The sequence below is a fragment of the Sus scrofa genome, chromosome 5 (assembly GCF_000003025.6).
Source record: "Sus scrofa isolate TJ Tabasco breed Duroc chromosome 5, Sscrofa11.1, whole genome shotgun sequence".
Taxonomy (NCBI): Eukaryota; Metazoa; Chordata; class Mammalia; order Artiodactyla; family Suidae; genus Sus; species Sus scrofa.
The window spans coordinates 50988864-51008264 of NC_010447.5; the positions used below are offsets into that span (position 1 = coordinate 50988864).

General features: G+C 36.4%; 1 long non-coding RNA gene across 2 annotated transcripts in view; it reads right to left on the reverse strand.

The window, feature by feature from the left end:
* The window catches only part of LOC110260726, a 50865-nt gene continuing 32082 nt past the window's right edge, over window positions 619-19401 (reverse strand). Inside the window, exons 4-5 of one of the 2 annotated variants that reach the window (XR_002344084.1) lie at window positions 17318-17352; window positions 619-1746 (exon numbers count right to left, since the gene is read on the reverse strand). This is a non-coding gene — a long non-coding RNA (uncharacterized LOC110260726). Of the gene's footprint in view, window positions 1747-1797; window positions 3901-17317; window positions 17353-19401 lie in introns of those variants that run through there. The other variant, XR_002344083.1, reaches the window with a different exon arrangement.

Genomic DNA, 19401 nt, shown 5'->3' on the forward strand with positions numbered 1-19401 from the left:
ATTATGATGGCTTTTAAAAAATTTCTCTATTTGCTTCAGGCTGTGAGGAATTTATTACTAAGTCAATGAACAGTCTAAGAGGTCTTAATTTCCAGGTAACATGAGAGTGAGTTAGATGGTGGAATATGACCTAAGGCTTGCAGTTCTACTCAAGTGTTTAACTTCTTCAAGTAACTCATTAACCATTTGCATTGCAAATAGAAAGGGCATGATGATTTAAAAAAAAAAAACTAAATAGATTAATAAACCACATCTCTGGAAATGGGAAATCCCACACTTGTACACTGTTACAGTGCCCCACTGTTTGTGAATTGTCTTTCATTCACTGAGATATTCCCTCAAATTTCTGCAATGTGTGTATCTATTCTGACTTCAAACATTGTGAAGTTAGGGTTGTAAAGCCTTCATTTGAACTTTGTTTTGTGATTCATTTCTCATAACAAGGAACTCTTGATTTATCACATACTCAAATATGTACATGGAAATAGTCCTCAAGGAGTTTCTGTTGTGGCTCAGCAGTAAAAAACCTGACTAGGATGCAGGTACGATCCCTGGCCTTGCTCAGTGGGTTAAGAATCCAGCGTTGCTGTGAGTTGTGATAAAGGTCCCTGATGAGGCTCAGGTTCCACCCCTGGCCTGGGAACTTCCACGTGGCACAGGTGTAGCCCTAGAAAGCAAAAAAAGAAAAAAAATCCTTTAAAAACTAATTTAGTGTTGTTTTGTGCAGATTCTTATATATGGTTGTATACCTTTTAGAGTCTAACTAAAGTGACATTGGTATTAATATAGCTATTATCTCAGTTTTACAAGTCTGGAGACAGGTATCTTCATATCTGCTGACTTGGGTAAAGTGTCTAACATAAATAGAAAATTTCCCCAAATAAAGGTGAAATATTTTCAGAAGTAGTACTAAATGAAAACCCAGCTTGGCAGCAATCTAGACATTTATGCCTCTGTTGTTCATTTTTTGATTTTCTGCCTCCCTCAAAAAAATGACAAAAACAATCCTGAATTAATTATTTTGCAATTTAAGAGTATTTAAACTGAGCTGCAATTGAAGAATTTTCTGGAGTTCCCTGGTGGCCTAGAAGTTAAGGATTCAGTATTGTCACTGCTGCAGCTCAGGTTATTGCTATGAAATGGTTTTGATCCTTGGCCTGGGAACTTCCACATGGCACTGCAGCTGTGGCAAAAAAAAAAAAAGTTCTTTCTTTTTGTTACGTAACTATGTTTTCCACACACAAGCAAGAAAGAAAAGTAATAGGTCCACTGAACTGCATGCAAATCAGACCTTTATAGGATGGTTATTAATTTATAATGCCATTAAAAGAATGACAAGAGAATAATACTCTTTTAATGAGTGTGTGGCTGAACATAACCAGATAATCTAGGCTGATTATATCTGTGTCTCCTGGGAGCTAAAGTAATATGGTAGTTACTAATATGGAACTAGCATTTATTGGCCATCACTCTCTGTCAGCCTGTGAGTGGTCTACACATTTTGTGAATATCATCAACCTTCCAAACACTATGAAAGAGAGTCATGGTAGCTTCCTTCCAGGAGAGAATAACTTCTTACCAAAACTTAGCAATATGAGGCAGCGATGTCTATTCCTAAAAGGTATTTCCAACATAGTGTCAATTCTTTTCAGTAGTAGCTCTACAGATGATATCTAATGCCACATCTGAAATTTTGCTGTCAATTTTGGGAAAGAGCAATGAAGAGCATGTCTGGAGAAGGTGGCCCTAAAAAGACCAAAAAAAAAAAAAAAAAAAAAAAAAGAGAGAGAAAGAAAAAGAAAGAAAGAAAAAATGATTAGATCTTGTTTTGTATTGCTTTGAGGAACAAACAAAAAATAAATACATGAAATGGGAGACATTGTGCAGTGCTGAAAGTACTCAAGATTAACAATACCAGGGTAGAGTTTGATTTTGTTCTTTTTAAATATATTCAAAATAAATATAAAACAGCTTTACCAAAAATGACAGAAAAGGAAGGAAGGAAGGAAATAAGGAAGGAAACAAGGAAGGAAAAATTAAGAAGGAAGAGGATGATGGAAAAAAACATAAGGGATAATCTATCAAAGATTACTTAGAGATAAATGCAAATTAACTTAAGATGACAGTATTTTCTTATGAGAAAAGTTTGTCCATCCTATGATTTGGTAAGCATATCAAAAGTCAGAGAAACAATCACATAAATAATGAGACTGAGAAATAAAACACCCAATGTTTATGAAAATATATATGACAGGTATTTTCATACATTTCTGGTGGGAGTATGTATAACTAAACACAGTTAAACAAAAAAAACCAATTTTAACAATATAAGCACTTACAACTTTCATTCTATAATTCTACTACAGAACTGAAGTTGGATCTTCTCACCCACTATGCAGCCAAGTCAATCTACCAGGTCGTGGTGAAGGAAATTACAGCATTTATCACAGGAGAATAAGCAAGAAGATTGGGCAACTCATGCTCAAAGGACTTAAACTCCCTGATGGCTTTCAAGGAATATTTGTGTATTTTTTTTAAATTGAAGTATAGTTGATTTACAATATTATTAGTTTCAGGTATACACCAAGGCAATTCAGTTACACACACACACACACATGCAAATATAATAAATGTATTATATATTTTTTCAGATTACTTTCCATTATAGTTATTACAAGTTATTGACTATAGTTCAGCTTTCAGGTAAGAGTTTTTAAAGGCAGCATTTAGGGTGAATTGAACTCATGGACCTGCTTCTAATTGGTTGGTGGGGAGATAAGAGGGTGATGTTTCTGGGATTTTCACCATCAACTTCTGGTTCCAACTAGTCTGGGTTCTGCATGCTTGTGGTCAGCATATAGTCATCATCTCCCATCTGAAGGTGGGGGGAGGTGCCTTAGTTTCTGCAGCACAATTCAAAGCTATGCATCAGATTGTTCTGTGTATACCTTGAGGAGGAACTAGGACTCTATTTTGTTGCTCAGCTATTGTTTAAACTACCATTATTTTTCTTGCTTGACTGCTTTTCCTTTGTGTTTCTGCATTCTCTCACCTCTCTAACTTGTAACTGCTTGAGCCTGCTTTTAGGAATTCTGGGAAGGCCTAGGAGACTAAATCCTATTTTCTACAATTAAGAAACAAGAGACATAGAGGGGCCTTTGAAACAAGACCCCACAGGGGAACAGCGTTGGAACAAGACCAGGAATAAAGTTTTGAATAGAAAGGTTAATCATAAATTGAGCAGGAGAGCTCCATTTTAGGGGGACTCAGTTTCAGCTCTATGTCTGCACATTTATCCTAGTGAAATGTTCTTCAATGAGAAAGAAGCAGTGAGTACAAATATATTCAACACAGTGATTTTCAAATTGTAGAAAAATAGAAATATATCAATCTAATTAGAGAAGAATAATGTATTAACTGCAGTATATTCATTGAACAGACCCTTGTGCTGTCAGCAAAAAGATTTTTCAAATAATGTGAACCAGTATAGAAAAATATTTGTTGATAGACAGAAACATTCTCAGAAGAAGAACAATTCAAATAGTCAAAATATTTTTAAAGGAATTCTAATAATTTACTTGGCTCTCCTCTAAAATTAATAAATTCCCATTGATACATGCCAGTTATACTTTACACATATTTTTTTCCTCTCCTTTTCAATTTTCTGTAAGTTAATATTATTCTGGAGTCTCTCATTTACAAGCCACACTCCAACATTCTCTTCCCCTTTCCCCAACTGCTTTCCCTTTCTCTCCACCACTCTTTGTCACTTATTTTCTAAATTTACCCCAGATCAATTGCCTTTTTCCTTCTTCCCACACCTTCCTAATGTTGAATTTTTATCTTAAAAGTCCATCAGCCTGGCAGTGTGACCTTTTCTCCAGAGGGAAAGATGGAAAACTGGAATAAAACAAAACAAAATAAAAACAAAGTAAGCATTCTCTCTTTTAGCAGAGGGAGTGTCATTTCCACATTAACAATTTTTAACCTATCCAATCATGAACAGGCTAACAGAACTTAAGATACCAAATATTGAAACTTGGTATTTCAAATATTGAAAGTTAGTATCAAGTTCCAAATATTGAAACTTGGTGTTCAAGTATGATTTTCAAACTAGTTTTTTTTTTTAATGTATCAACTTATGAATACTCCCACCAGAAATTAATCATAAAAACCTTTATCAAAATTGGATATTTTATTTCTTTGTCTCTTTGTTCATGTGAAAGTAAGAAAAATTACTTAAAAATACTGATATAAATACACAGTTATAATAATAGTAACATAAGCGGGAGCACTAGAAAGATCTCTGAGACAGAAGGGCAAGGATTTTGCAGAACAAATAAAAACTTCTATTGGAACTATGCCCTAAAATCCTGTCAATTCCTTGCTGAGTCATATAAGTATAATTTACATTTATCCTAGTTACACTCAGGGGCCAGAGTTCTGAGAAGTAGCCAGTTTTAATAGGGACTAGGTCAAGAGGAAGGGCTTAAAAAATACTTTAAATTGCTTCCCTGTTTTTGATTTTTTTAAAAAATTTCCACTTCTAAACATAGTTGATATTATTAATGCCCTGCTGCTCTCTTTGATTAAATGAGAAAAGATTAATTGCTGCACTTTGCACCTCAGTAGATACTTCCTGTAATATCCTGTTTTCTGTTAACTATTTAATCAATAACTCAATTAAAACTCAGTAGAATTATAAGTAAGATGAAGTCTCAGGAGGTCTTAGATTTACTTAAAATACTTTAGCAATAAAAATAATGAAAAGAAGGGTAGAGGAAGACAGAATGGCTAATATAGATAATTTTTTAAATCTCTGTGTTGGTGGATTAGGGTTCCTTATACTATTCTCTCCACCTCTGTGAGTGTTTGTAATGTTTTGTAATAAGACGAAAACCAGTAAATACGTTGAGGTCAATTTCAAGCTCTTAGCTTTAAAGAATAAATTTTCATATTCCACCAATGAAAATTTTTTTTGTTACATCTTGATTTATGCAGAAGGGTATTGAAAATCTCTGCTAGCTGAAAATGTCCTAACTATCCAAGAATAAAAAAAAAAAATACGTGTGTGATAAATACCAGATTCAAGACATTTTGACATTAAAAGTAAGAGAACTTGATTTCTTGTCCCAAGTGAAAAATCCAACTGCTCCTTGATGCCAAGATTCTTCACCAGCTCTCTCCCACCTTCCACCTTCACTGAACCTCTGGAAATTAAGCTCTAAATCATTTTTTATACCATTTCTCTATGTTCTTGGGAAAAACACCTAGTGTTGCTTGTTTTTTAAAATTAAAGGAAAATAACTTAGAGTTAGTTTTCGTGGACCAAACAGGAAAATGTATTTAAATCCATATCACCTCCTCCATAGCCACAGACTTCCTCATCCTAAACCCTGACTTAGTCCTCATCTTGCTTTTTTATCTGAATAATGGTCACCCTTGATTTCCCGCAGCAAATTCCCGTTTTCACCTTGAAATCTCAGCAAGTGTCTCATTTTACAAAGATGTGTTTCTGCCTCTGAATTCCTATCCTATTTACCATTCATGTTCATACTCTATTGTTACATTTAAGTATATGAACTAAAATGGAATTTATCTGGGAGTAGTGACTGCATTCTAGATCTCTCTGGGCTCTTGAGGGGCTGAAGGTGTCCTATATACAGGCTGAACATTAGACCAAATCTCTGCTTTGACCAGGACACATGAGTTCTTCCTGACCTCTCTTTGGTTCTTCTTAGCTTAGTAACCGTAACGGACAATTGGATGTGAATCTTAGGGCTGTTATTTGTCTACCTAGCAACCAGGAGGGTTCCCAAGGATACAAACTCTGAAGACATACCCTTTTGATATGGTAATAAATGAAACAAAGCAGGTAGTCCTAAAACAGAGTACAGTTCCATGTAAATTAAAATCATATGTCAATATTAGAACTATTGCGTAATTAACTGTGGCTTTAAGGTCACAGGAGGAGCCATTATTGTCCTCTCTATAATCAAACATTTTATTTCAGTCACATCAAACACACATATCAAACTTTTTAAAAAAATGAAATAATGAGGGCATACAGAGGAATGCCAAGAAAAAAATTACAACCAACAGTGTTCACATAAGCCACATTTAGCAAGTATTAACCATTCATCCATCTTTCCTAAGAAATAAAAACATATCATTGCATTGAAGCCCTCTTATCCAGTTTTTTTCTTTTCTCTTTCTCCAGAACAGCTATCCTAAAGTTGGTGTATATATATTCTTCTCATACATGTTTTTATATATTTTTTTTAGCATATCCATTACCACTATGGAGAAGTATTTCTCATGTTTACAAATGTTATCCAACTGTTATATTATACATAGTATCCTGAAAACTGCTTTTTCATTAATAATTACGCACTGGAAAAAAAAATTATGCACTGGTTTGGGTTTCCACTACTATCCGAAAGTTCATAAATGGCTCCTACGAAACTTTTCCTAAGCCAAAATTGTGTAAAGTGAAGAAACAATTCCTTAGGACACATTCTGCTAATAGATGCACAAAGTAAGTCAAGATGAAGCACAGATGCTTGCACTGTTCAAAGCTATGGCTCCTGGATGCTGAGATGCTGGGTATAAGTCCCATGGGGAGCTTGGCAGTGCCATTCTTACTGCTCTGGCACAAATGCCTCTATAATCACTGGCTGCAAAACAAATGCTGAAGGCAAGTTTTCACTTTTTGCCTTTTTTCCTAAAGGCAAAAATACTCTTCAGATTCATTCACTCAGCATAAACCCATACTAGTTAGCTCTTTGGTAAAAGGCAAGTGGCATTAAAGCCAACTTTTGCGAGGTGGGGATATCTGTATTTGAGATTGATGGATGCTGATGGATGTAATGGATTTGTTTTAATTGCCACATTGGATTCCATAGAGTGAATAACATATAATTTGCTTATCTAGTCTCTTACTAAAAGCATTTAGATTACTTCTAATTTTTTTGGGGGGGAAATTACACCCAAAAAAAGGCTGCTGTGTATAACTTGTACATGATGACCTGTGTGAGGGTCTCTTTTGCGTAAACCTTTGAATATGAAAACACATTAATATGATAAATTACCGATTTTCTGGGGTTGGACCATACTTATATTCCTGGAATAAACCCTTATTTGGTTGTAACTTTATTTCAATTGCTAGATTGGAGGCAAATTTTATTTATGATCTTTGGCTGTACATTCATAAGTGGGTTTGTCTGTGATGCTATTTTCTTGTAGAATATTTACTTAATTTTGGTACCAAGGTTATACAGCTTCCTAAAATGATTCGGGGTACTCCCCCTCTATTACTATTTTTTAAATATTTTGACCACAACAGAATTTATCTCACACTATAAAATGTCTGGAGTATCTTTGTTTTTTGATATTTTTAATACTTTAAAAATAAATATTGGAAAATAAACTTTTCTAGAACATTAGCCATTTAAAAATATCTTTTATTTTTATTTTTTATTTTATCTTTTGTCTTTTCTAGGGCTGGTCCCATGGCACATGGAGGTTCCCAGGCTAGGGGTTCAATTGGAGCTATAGCCGCCGGCCTATGCCACAGACACAGCAACACGGGATCTGAGCCATGTCTGTGACCTACACTACAGGGCAATGCCAGATCCTTAACCATTTTATATCCATTGGTGAAGTGATTCATGTAAGTTTCCTTATGATTTTAACAATCTAAACTCTATTTAAAGTTATATTTTCTTTGCATCTAAATATTATTTATTTATGGCTTCTCCTTAATTTTATTTTTGCTGAAGGTATACTATTTTACTTATTTCTTCAAGATTCAGATTCTCGGGAGTTCCCTTTGTGGCTCAGCATGTTCCGAACTAATACCATGAGGATGTGCAGGTTCAATCCCTGGCCTCGCTCAGTGGGTTAAGGATCTAGCGTTCCCATGAACTGCGTTATGGGTCACAGATGTGGCTCGGATCCTGCATTATGTGGCTGTAGCATAGGCCTGCAGCAGTAGCTGCAATTTGACCCCTAGTCTGGGAATTTCTATGTCACAGGTACAGCCCTAAAAAGCAAAAAAGAAAAAAGAATCAGCTTCTCGTTTGTTCATTGTCTCTTTCCTCTCCTCTCAGTATTTTCTCCTGTCATTATTTCTATTTTCTTTGGCATTGCTTTATTATTCTCTTTGTAAATATTCATATATGCTTAAAAAATACACATATTTTCTGATTACTGTGAATCAAACTTGTTCAGTTGTATTATTCAAATATTCTATATCCTTTAGAATTAATAGTCTGTTTGGTTCATCAGTTTCTAATAGAGCTATTGGAGATTTGACAGTTTTCCCTTGAAATTTGTTGCCAGGAATATATATACAAATTCTTCATTATTACAATGCTTTTTTTCCCCTTCTTTTTATGGCCATACCCCTGGCATATGGAAGTTCCCAGTCCAGTAGTTGAATCTGACCTATGCTGCAGCTATGGCAACGCTTGATCCTTTAACCCACTGCACCAGTTGGGGATCAACCTGCTTCCTCCAGCGACCTGAGACCACTGCAGTAGGATTCTTAACCCAATGAGCCACAGCAGGAACTCAATTATTATAACTCTGAATGGACTGAGTTTTTTGTATGATGCAGCATTCATTTTTAACCCCATTAAAATTTTGGCCTTAAATTTTTGTCTACTGTTACTATTTTTTTATCAACTGTCCTTTGTGAAGTATTTTTCTTTGCTTAATTTTAATTTTATGGGTTTCTATTTTGAAATTATTTTAGACTTGCAAAAATTTGAAAAACTAGAACGAAGAATTCTTATAGAACCTTCACAAAACTTCCCCCAACTGTTTACATTTTGAATAATCACAATCTAATGATCAAAATCAGGGAACTCACACTGACACAATACCACTAACTAACCAGTAGAATTTATTTAAATTTTGTCTATTGCCAGCTGTTTTTTTTTTTTTTAAGCCCAGGATTCAATCTAGGACATTTACTGTTTTTAATTCTGAAAAATTTTCAATCTTTCTTTCATTCATAACCTCAACACTTTTGAAGAGTTGTACAGTACAGATGTTTTATAGAATGTCCCCAGTGTGGGTCTGATTTTTCTTCATGATGACATTCAGATTATGTATTTGATAAGAATACAACATGTGACTTTTTGTCCATCCAAGTGCATCATATCAGGAAGTGTGTTATATTGATATCTCACTAGTGACGTTATTTTTAATCACCAGGTTAATGTCTGTTAGCTTTCCCTACTATAACATTTCTATTTTGCTTTTTATAATTTATATGTGTCTAATGGGAAGATACTCTAAGACTATGTAAACATCCTGTTTCTCAACCTACGTTGTCTACATACATTGATGACACTTGTCTAAAACATTTATTGCCACGGTGTTTGCCAAGTGTGTTTTCTATTTGCACCATTCTTTCTACTTTTGTTAAAGTTTTTCTGTAGACGTTCTCCTGTGATGCAGCAGGTTAGGGATCTGGCTTTGTCACTGCAGCAACTTGGGTTGCTGCTATGGCGCAGGTTCTATCCCTGGTTTGGGAACGTTCACATGCCACAGGTGTGGCCAAAACAAAACAGAAACTACCAAACCACCACACACACAAACAAAAAATGGACCAAAAAAAAAAAAAAGATTAAGTTCTACAGTAAACAAGAGCTTTCTGGAGTTCCCATCGTGGCTCAGTGGTTAACGAATCTGACTAGGAACCATAAATCTGCGGGTTTGATCCCTGACCTTGCTCAGTGGGTTAAGGATCTGGTGTTGCCCTAAGCTGTGGTGTAAGTCGCAGACGCGGTTCAGATCCCACGTTGCTATGGCTCTGGCGTAGGCCAGTGGCTACAGCTCCGATTAGACCCCTAGCCTGGGAACTTCCATATGCCACGGGAGCGGCCCTAGAAAAGACTCCACTTGTAGAATAAAGAGAAAGATATTTGGACTTTGTCTCTAGTTCCTGGCACAGTGTGCCTAAAACCCTTGGCATTTCCTGAATAGTAAATGTGTTAGGAGCCGCTTTTGTTCTAACACACTGAGTCTTGGCAGGCTTGTAGATAGTTTCAGGGTGAGAGCTGGTCTCCAGAAAGACCAAACTTTGATAAGCTTGGAATATTCAGCCCCACCTATCACAAATCTCAGGTGAGAGAGAGGGGCTAGAGACTGAGTCACCAGTGCCAAAATCATGTGCCTATGTAATGAAATTTCCATAAAAATCTCCCAAATGACATGGTCCAGGGAACTCTCAAGTTGGGGAATAATATCCATGTGCCATGAGTGAGGGCCATCTCTGGATCTTGCCTTATGTACTTCTCCATCTAGCTTCTTAACAGTATCCTTTATAATAAGCTGCAATAATTAGTGTAGCATTTTCTTGCATTCTGCAAGTTGTTTTAGCAAGTCATTGAAACTGAGGGGAGCCTTGAAGAAATCTCTAAATTTGTGACAAAATTGGACGGAACTGTGGACAACCTGGGGACCCAATTCTTGTGACTGGCATCAGATTTAAGGGGTATTGAGCCCTTAAATCTGTGGAGTCTAATGTTAATACAGGGTAGTTCCTGTCCAAATTACATTGAACTGTGGCCGCCTAGTTGACAGTGTAGAGTTGGAGAAGTGGTGATGAGAAAGACATCATGTATTTGGTGTCATGAACAAAAAATACCTCTTGTCATCTTTGCAGATTTATATTTTATTTTAAAGATTATAATCAATGGTATGTGTGCTGGAGCCAACCTATATGGCTCAAAAAGCCATTTGTTTACTTTTATGAAATTGTGGGCTGGTTGTTAAATACAATCACACACATTACACAAATGGTAGCATTTCTATGTGCTATTTTGAGCTTTCTTTTTCATTAATGATACATCATGGAGATTGTTCTATATTAATAGAAAATTTTTTTCACAGTTGCATGGAATTCCTTTTATACTTTTAAGATAATCTAATTTTGTTTTTGTTATGTTTGGTCTAGGTGTATTATTTTATTTTATAATATTTTATTTTGGACTTTGGTATACACCCTAACTTTCAAGATTCATATCTTTCTTTAATTCTGGAATCATTTATTACCTCTTCAAATACTAGTTTCCACCATTCCCCCTCTTTTTTTGAAACTCCTATTGTTGCTTACTTAATTAAGACTTATTATGCCACTTAATCACATAGAGAACAAAATTGTAGAAGTATCATTTTGCTAAACCTATGCTCTGTGTTTTTCTTAAGGTAAGAAAAAAAAAAAGACATCCCAACTTATAGTGGCTTTAAAATGTCATTTAGTGCTCTCATTTGTAACAATCCCAATCCTGATTGGGCCAAGTTTTCTAGCTGGTTTTGCTCCACAGTAAGTCATTAAATGAATAGAGTTCCCTCAGACTGTGTCTTCACCATTGCCTAGAGTAAAAGTTCTTAACCATTTTTGACACTCTATTTAAGTATATGAACTTTCAGAATAATGTTTTTTAAACATTAAATGTAAAATGAAATATATTTGGATTCAGAGGAAACCAATTATACTAGATTATGGTTAACAAAATCATTGCCTAAATTGTGATACAATAAAATATATACTTAATTATTTAACCCAGCATAATCAATGAGTCTCATCCCAATCCTAACTCTGAAGTAGGATTGAGCATATCTGATATTTAGAGAAATCTGAAAAAATAACGATGTGATATGAAAATATTCTTTTGGATGGCAAATTCATAGGAACTGCCAACAACACACTGTGGTGTGTGGTCCACATTCATAATTAGAGAAAATAATAATTTTAGCAAAAGGCTAGTGAAGATTAAGGATGTAATATTTTCTATCCACCTCTCCTCTTTTCCATTTTATAAATCTGCATCTTTCAGCCTTAATTTCCAACATTTATTTTGAAAATTTTCAAACATGTAGAAAAGCTGAAAAAATGGTGGAAATGAATACCTATACACTCTCCACCTAGACTCATAATTGTTGTTAGCTCCAGCTTTAGCCTCTTTATTTAAAATTATGTGTGTATATATATATATTTATTTATTTATAAACAATTTGAAGATGAGATAACAGGTATCTGGGAGGAAGAAATTTTCCTCTATCCTTTTGGGTTCTTCTGGCTGGTACAAGAATTAAATAGGCAGGAAACAGATTAACAGGAGAAAGTGAAACCAAAGTTTAATAACATGCATACATGGAAGAGACCAGGAAAACTGAGTAACTCAGCAAAATGGCTGAAATTCTCACCTGAAATACCATTTTAGCTGATGACAAAAGAGAATGTTGGGGGTAGGGGGTTGGAACCTCAAAGGGGAGGAAGGCAACTGACAGGAAGATGGAAAAGCAAATGCTCCAGGTTGCAGATTAGGTTCAGGTTTTTCTGTGTTTCTATAGCAGCCACCCACATCAAATCACCAAAGCGCAAGAAGACAAGAGAAACCCTGGGCACATTTAAAGCATGTGCTCACGTTGTTTCTTAGCATTTCATACTCTGCTGGCCAAAACAAGTCAGTGGAGCAGGGAAATAGAGTCCACTGCAAATTAGAGGAGGGATAGAATGACTGTTTCTGAAATGTTAATCTACTACACCAAGATTACCAGGAATGAGGGCACAGAAGTGGGTAGAAAGGTTAAGCCTCCAAGGGAAGCGCACAGAAAAACTCAGTTCTGGCCATGACTGGTATCGGGGAGGGGGGAGTTTCCCCCTCTACCATTCTTGTGTTCTTGTGACTGGACTAATAATAAAATGGACACAAGACAGACGAACAGGAGTGAAGGAAGCAAATTTTAACTCACAGAGCTCTCATATAAATGGGACTTAAGAAGTGGTCAAAGCAGGCAGATTTTATACATTTTAGACAGTGAAACAATACATTTGAAAGGAATTGACAGGATAAAGAAACTTAGATTTTGGGTATCCAATTAATCTAAATAGAATTTACATTTGGGATAGCAAATTTAAAAAGCAACAAGCTTTTCAATTGCATCTCAATAAAACTAGAAGAATTTTAAAAAGAAAAAACAAACAAAAAAATAACAAGGTTTGTTTATACAGGTTTCTCAGCACCAGTTCTCTACCTCTGGTGATAAGAGTGTCCCTCTTATTTCCAGATGCAGGAAGGGTGACTTTCACATGAGAGATTTATTTCTTGCTTTTGGGGGGACAGGAAGGAGTGTCAGAGTTTCTCTCTTGCACTAGCCATTTCTTAAGTAACTTTCATTCCATATAGAATTGAGACATATTTTGGAGTAGCCTACCCTGGGTCCCAGCATTGGAGATGGAAAAAGAGGAACAGCCCCCCAAACACCAAATATCAAGAAGTAATGTGGAGAACTTATGACAGAGTGTATGATGATTAGAGTGATGAAATGATTTTTTGAAATATTTATTTATTTATTTTGATTTTTAAGGGCACACCTGCAGCATATGGAGGTTCCCAGTCTAGGGGTTGATTTAGAGCTACAGCTGCTGGTCTATGCCACAGCCATAGCAATGAGGGATCTGAGACGCATCTGCAACCCATGTCACAGCTCATGGCAATGCCAGATCCCCAATCCACTGAGCGAGACCAGGGATGGAACCCACATCCTCATGGATACTAGATTAATTTGTTTCTGCTGCACCACAATGGGAACTCCTAGAGTGACAAAATGATGATGACACTACAGGTATCACAAAAAAAATCATAGATGTTGATGCTGGGGAGAGAGATGAAGAATCAAGAGAGAGGAGGGGAAAAAGAAATCTTATTTTTGATTACCTATGATGAATTATATTTATTCATGTGAGCTGCTTAGCTTTTATTATTTATAATCTGTAGATACAATAACCATCACAAACACATGACTATGTCAAATTGCGGTAATTTAGTTATAGTAGAATAATTTATAGAATGAATGTTTTATATTTTTGGCATGTAATCTGATTTTTTGCTTATAATTAAAGGAGTGAATTATCTAAACTGGGGTAGAAACTAAAAGAATATAAATTTTTAAATGTTTAAAATTATTTTACAGAAATTCACAGAATATAGTCAGTAATTGGATTAGGTTCAAAGGAGTTGTATGAATGTAAGATATTTATGCCAGCAAACATATGTGACTTCTTGCATAGTACAATCAACAAAAGGCAAAAAAAAAAAAAAAAAAAAAAAAAAAGATTAAGAGCTCCCATTGTGACTTGGTGGGTTAAGGACCCGACATTGTATCTGTGAGGATGCAGGTTCGATTGCTGGCCTCCCTCAGGGGGTTAAGGATCTGGTGTTGCTGCAAGCTGTTGCATAGGCTGCAAATGCGACTTGGATCCTGTGTTGCTGTGACTGTGGTGTAGACCTTAGCTGCAGCTCTAATTCGACCCCTAGCCTGGAAATGTCCATATGCTGCAGGTACAGCCATAAAAAGCAAAAAAAAAAGCAAGTTGTGTGTGTGGGGAGTCTTGAGAGATAAACTCCCAAAATGACTGCCAATGATTTCTGTTGATCCTATACAGGCACATGCTGCTCCTCTCATCCAGTTGCCTTGTGACTTGTTTCAACCACTAAACATGGCACAAGGTATACTGTACAGTTATATGGTGCAGTTAGGGATCTTTCCTTTAAAGGAGAGTTTTTTTTTTTTTTTTTTTTTGTCTTTTTGCCTTTTTCTAGGGCCGCTCCCATGGCATATGGAATTCCCAGGCTAGGGATCGAATCGGAGCTGTAGTTGCCGGTCTACACCATAGCCACAGCAAGCCAGATCTGAGCCGCGTCTGCAACCTACACCACAGCTCATGGCAATGCTGGATCCCTAACCCACTGAGCAAGGCCAGGGATCGAACTCGCAACCTCATGGTTCCTAGTTGGATTTGTTAACCACTGAGCCAGGACGAGAACTCTGTAAAGGAGTGATCTTGAATCTCTCAGCCCTGGTTGAACTCCCTACTGACTGGAGGCATAAGAGTATCTAGTCAACACCATGTTGGTAGAGTTATCATTCATCTTAGACTAGAATTATGAGAGATTAGAAATAGTTATTGTTTTAAGCCTCTAAGTTTTGGGATCGTTTGGTACTCAGTAATTGATAACAAAGAGAAACTGGTACTGGGCATGGGGTCCAGTCACAATACAAACTTTAAAAATACACAGCATTGGCTTTGGAACTGGGTGGTGGCAGAAAAGGGAAGGATGCAAAGAGACTGTTGGTGTGGGTGCTGTAAAAGCAGGGAAGAGGATGTCAATAAAGACTGGAGAAATTGCAAACATAACACTTTAGTGAGAACTGGAAAGGCAATGAGGAAATTACTATTGGGGTTAGGAAGGAAGAATCCAAAGTACACTGCAGCAGAACAATTAGCAAGCTTTCCATCTGTAGTAACATGGAAGAGAAAAGGTACGCGGTGAACCTATAAATTTATTTATGGAGTTTTCCAGGCAGAACATTGAAAGCATCCAATGGTTTTTACTAGCAACAGCATATGATAAGGTATGACAGAGAAAGGTGAGGATTAAAAAAGGGATTAGGAGTTTCCGTTGTGGCTCAGTGGAAACAAATTTGACTAGTATCCATGAGGATGCAGGTTCAATCCCTGGCCTTGCTTAATGGGTTCAGAATCTGGTGTTGCTATGAGCTGTGGTGTAGGTCACAGACACAGCTCAGATCCCACATTGCCATGGCGGTGGCATAGACCAAAGCTACAGCTCCAATTTGACCCCTAGCCTGGGAACCTCCATATGCCGTGAGTGCAGCCCTAAAAAGACCAATAAATAAATAAATTAATAAAAATGAATGAAAAAGGAAGGGTTTGTTTTGTGTTTTCAAGCAGAATTTAGAGGACACATAGAGGGCCCAGCCAGGACAGTCTTTCTAGCAAGTAAAAAATTCACAAAGCTAAAAAATATCCTCAGAAGCAAAGTTAAAATGAAGAATTTGTTTGTTTTTGGCCACAGCATACATGAGCTTGACATGGGATCTCAGTTCCTAGACCAGGGATTGAACCTGGGCCACAGCAGTGAAAGCACTGAGTCATAACCACTAAACCACCAGGGAACTCCCCCTATTCAGAATTGTGCCAGTAAAACACAGTCAAAGCAGTTCAAGTGTTCAGTTGTAAGACACTTTGTTAAGACCTCAGAATGATTCAGGAAGTGTCTTGTGGGAGTTCCCATCGTGGCTCAGCGGTTAATGAATTTGACTAGGATGCCTGAGGATGCAGGTTTGATCCCTGGCCTCCCTCAGTGGGTTAAGGATCCGGCGTTGCCATGAGCTATGGTGTAGGTCACAGATGTGGCTTGGATCCTGCATTGCTGTGGCTGTAGTGTAAGCCGGCTGCTGCAGCTCCAATTCAAGTCCTAGCCTGGGAACCTACATATGCCATGGGTGTGGCTCTTAAAAAAAAAAAAAAAAAGGTCTTGCAGATCCTAAACGTTACACAGAAGGGCTTCTAAGAATCTAAGGGCATTGTCCTCTGGCAACCTAATATGCCCCAAATAGAGACACATGCCCCAAACTTCTAATAGTAGAAAGCAGGCAGTGAGAATGACTGATGGAAAAGGAGTGATAACCTAGGTGAAGCAAAGATCCTACAGAAGCTAAAACAAGAATCAATAAAACAATGAACTTGGAGAACTCCCAGAACTGGGACACATCCATTGGGTCTGTGGAATGGGACACACGCAGCCAGATTTTAGATTACTATGTGACTTCTATGTATCTTTCACTTCCTGTTTGTAGAACATGAATTTCTCTTGCAGTTATCCTATCCTTTTCTCACCAATGTATACTGGTATGTTGGGGGGTAGGGGGTGAGGGTAGATAGACAGGTATTTTTAACTCACAGTTCTCCAGATCAAGACGAAGCAAACCTGAAGCAACTCCTTCACATTTTGACCTAATACAGATGACAAGATCTTGGACGTTGAGCTAGCAGAGTAATGGGATGAGTTTTGGAGGAAAGGAAGAGATGAATGTATTTTGATGTGGGTGGAAGGTAAATTGTGTTGCTAGAGGATAGATCATGGTAGATTGTTTCTAAAGGTAGCCACCCACGTCTGCACATGCATGTTACTCCACCAATAGAAAGGTAGATCCTAATTTCCTTCCCCCAGAATTTGGCCTGGATTGTGATCTGCATGGACCTGTAGAATGTGTTAGAAGTGACGTTCTAAATTATTAGAGAAATGCAGATCAAAACCACAATGAGGTATCACCTCCTACCTTTGAGAACGGGCATCATCAAAAAGTCTATAAATAAATGTTAGGATGTGGAGAAAAGGGAATCTTTGTACACTGTTGGTAAGAATATAAATTGGTGTAGCCACTGTGGAAAAGAGTATAGAGTTTACTTAAAAACTTAAAATAGAGTTACCATGTGATCCAGCAATTCCACTCTTGGGCATAATTCTGAAAAAAAATGAAAACACTAATTTAAAAAGATACATGCATGCAAATATTCACAGCAATACTATTTACGATAGCCAAGACATGGAAACAACTCAAATGCCCATGAATAGACCACTGGTTTAAGAAGATGTGGAATATATATACAATATACTCAGCCATAAAGAAAGAATGAAATATTCCCATTTACAGCGATATGGGTGGGCTCAGAGATTATCTTATTAAATGAGATAGGTCAGACAGAGACAAATATTAAATGACATCACTTAAACGTGGAGTCTAAAAAATAATACAAATGAATCTGTATACAAAACAGAAACAGACTCACAAACATAGATAACAAGCCTGTTTGTTAGGACTACTGCATTAACAGATACAAACTGCTATACATAAAATAGATAATCAACAAGGATTTACTTGTATAGCACAGGGAAGTATATCCAATATCTTGTAATAACCTATAATGGAAAATAATCTGAAAAAATATGTATAATCGAATCACTTTGCTCTATACTTGGAACTAACACAATATTGTAATTCAACTATATAAAAAAAAGAAAAGAAAAAAGAAGAAGAAGTGAGGTTCCAAAACATCCAAGCACATGCCTTAAGAGATTTCTGCTTTTTTGGTGTCAACCAGCAATATAAATAAGCTTGGGTTTGACTACCGAATAGTGAGAGACTAGAGACTAGAAAAGAAAAGCCCTGGTTTCTAGTGCTCCCTGCCAAGCCTCCAGCCCTATGAAGGAAGTTATCTTGAGTATTTCTACCCAGCTTAGTTCTTAGATGCATGAACAACTTCAGCTTGCTCTATGTGAAACCAAGATAAGCCATTGCCACTGAGCACTGCTCAAAGTGCAGAGTCATGAACGAATAAATGATTGTGTTTAAAATCCACAAAATTATGGGGCTGGTTTATCATGCAACAATAAATAACTGAAATGAGGTGCTTGAGAACATTTCGGGGAATGGTGGAACACGTTTAAGGAAACAATGATTTAATAATTAGCGATTCGAATATATTGAATTTTAGATGAGAGTGGGACATATAAACAGCAATGTTCTGCTGTCAAATTGATAACACATTTAATAAGAATAAAACATGATTATACTTTTATATAATAATTCAGGCAATGATTGGTTTATCAACTATTTACTGATAGTCTATTATATTCCAGGAACCTCTGCTAGGGTTTGAAAAACAATGTAAGTGTCTCAAAATGTCTTAAGCTAACTTAGCCACTTAGCAATTTTCAAAATATTTTTGTACATACTGGTGGCTTCTAGCAAAGGTAGACAGGGCTATTTCTCTACTCCCCCCCCTTCCTGCCAATTCCCAACAGCTTTGCTAACAGTAGTACCTTACAATAAGGAGAAGCCATAGGCCAAATTCTGACAGAAGTACTAACATTTATTAGATATTATTTTAATATACATATATATCCATGATGAGAATGCAGAATTCCATTTAAGAAATGCATATTAAGATGATGACACAAAGCAAAATTACAGTATTAATATTTTTATGGTAGGTTCTGGAATAAGCTGTTTATCATTGGTATATTTTAATGTTTTATGTTTTATTGCTTTAAAGAATTAGTGTATTTAATATTTTACAGATTATGCTACAATTGCAATATAAAAGTTTCATTGATTGATATTTGTAATTTTAAGTTGAAAAGCATAGGAAAAAGCTATTAGGTTTATAAACAGTGTTTCAACTTTTAAAATAACTTGATATTTAATGTAAATACATACATATGTTTAGTTTTCTAGATTTAAGAGTTATTTAAATACTTGGGATGTTTTGTGGATCAGATAATTGAACTATTTAAAATTATAAATGGGACTAAATATTAATCAAAATCCTCTTTAGGAGTTCCCGTCATGGTGCAGTGGTTAACGAATTTGACTAGGAACCATGAGGTTGCGGGTTTGGTCCCTGCGCTTGCTCAGTGGGTTAAGGATCTGGCATTGCCGTGAGCTGTGGTGTAGGTCGCAGACGCGGCTCAGATCCCGCGTTGCTGTGGCTCTGGCGTAGGCTGGCAGCTA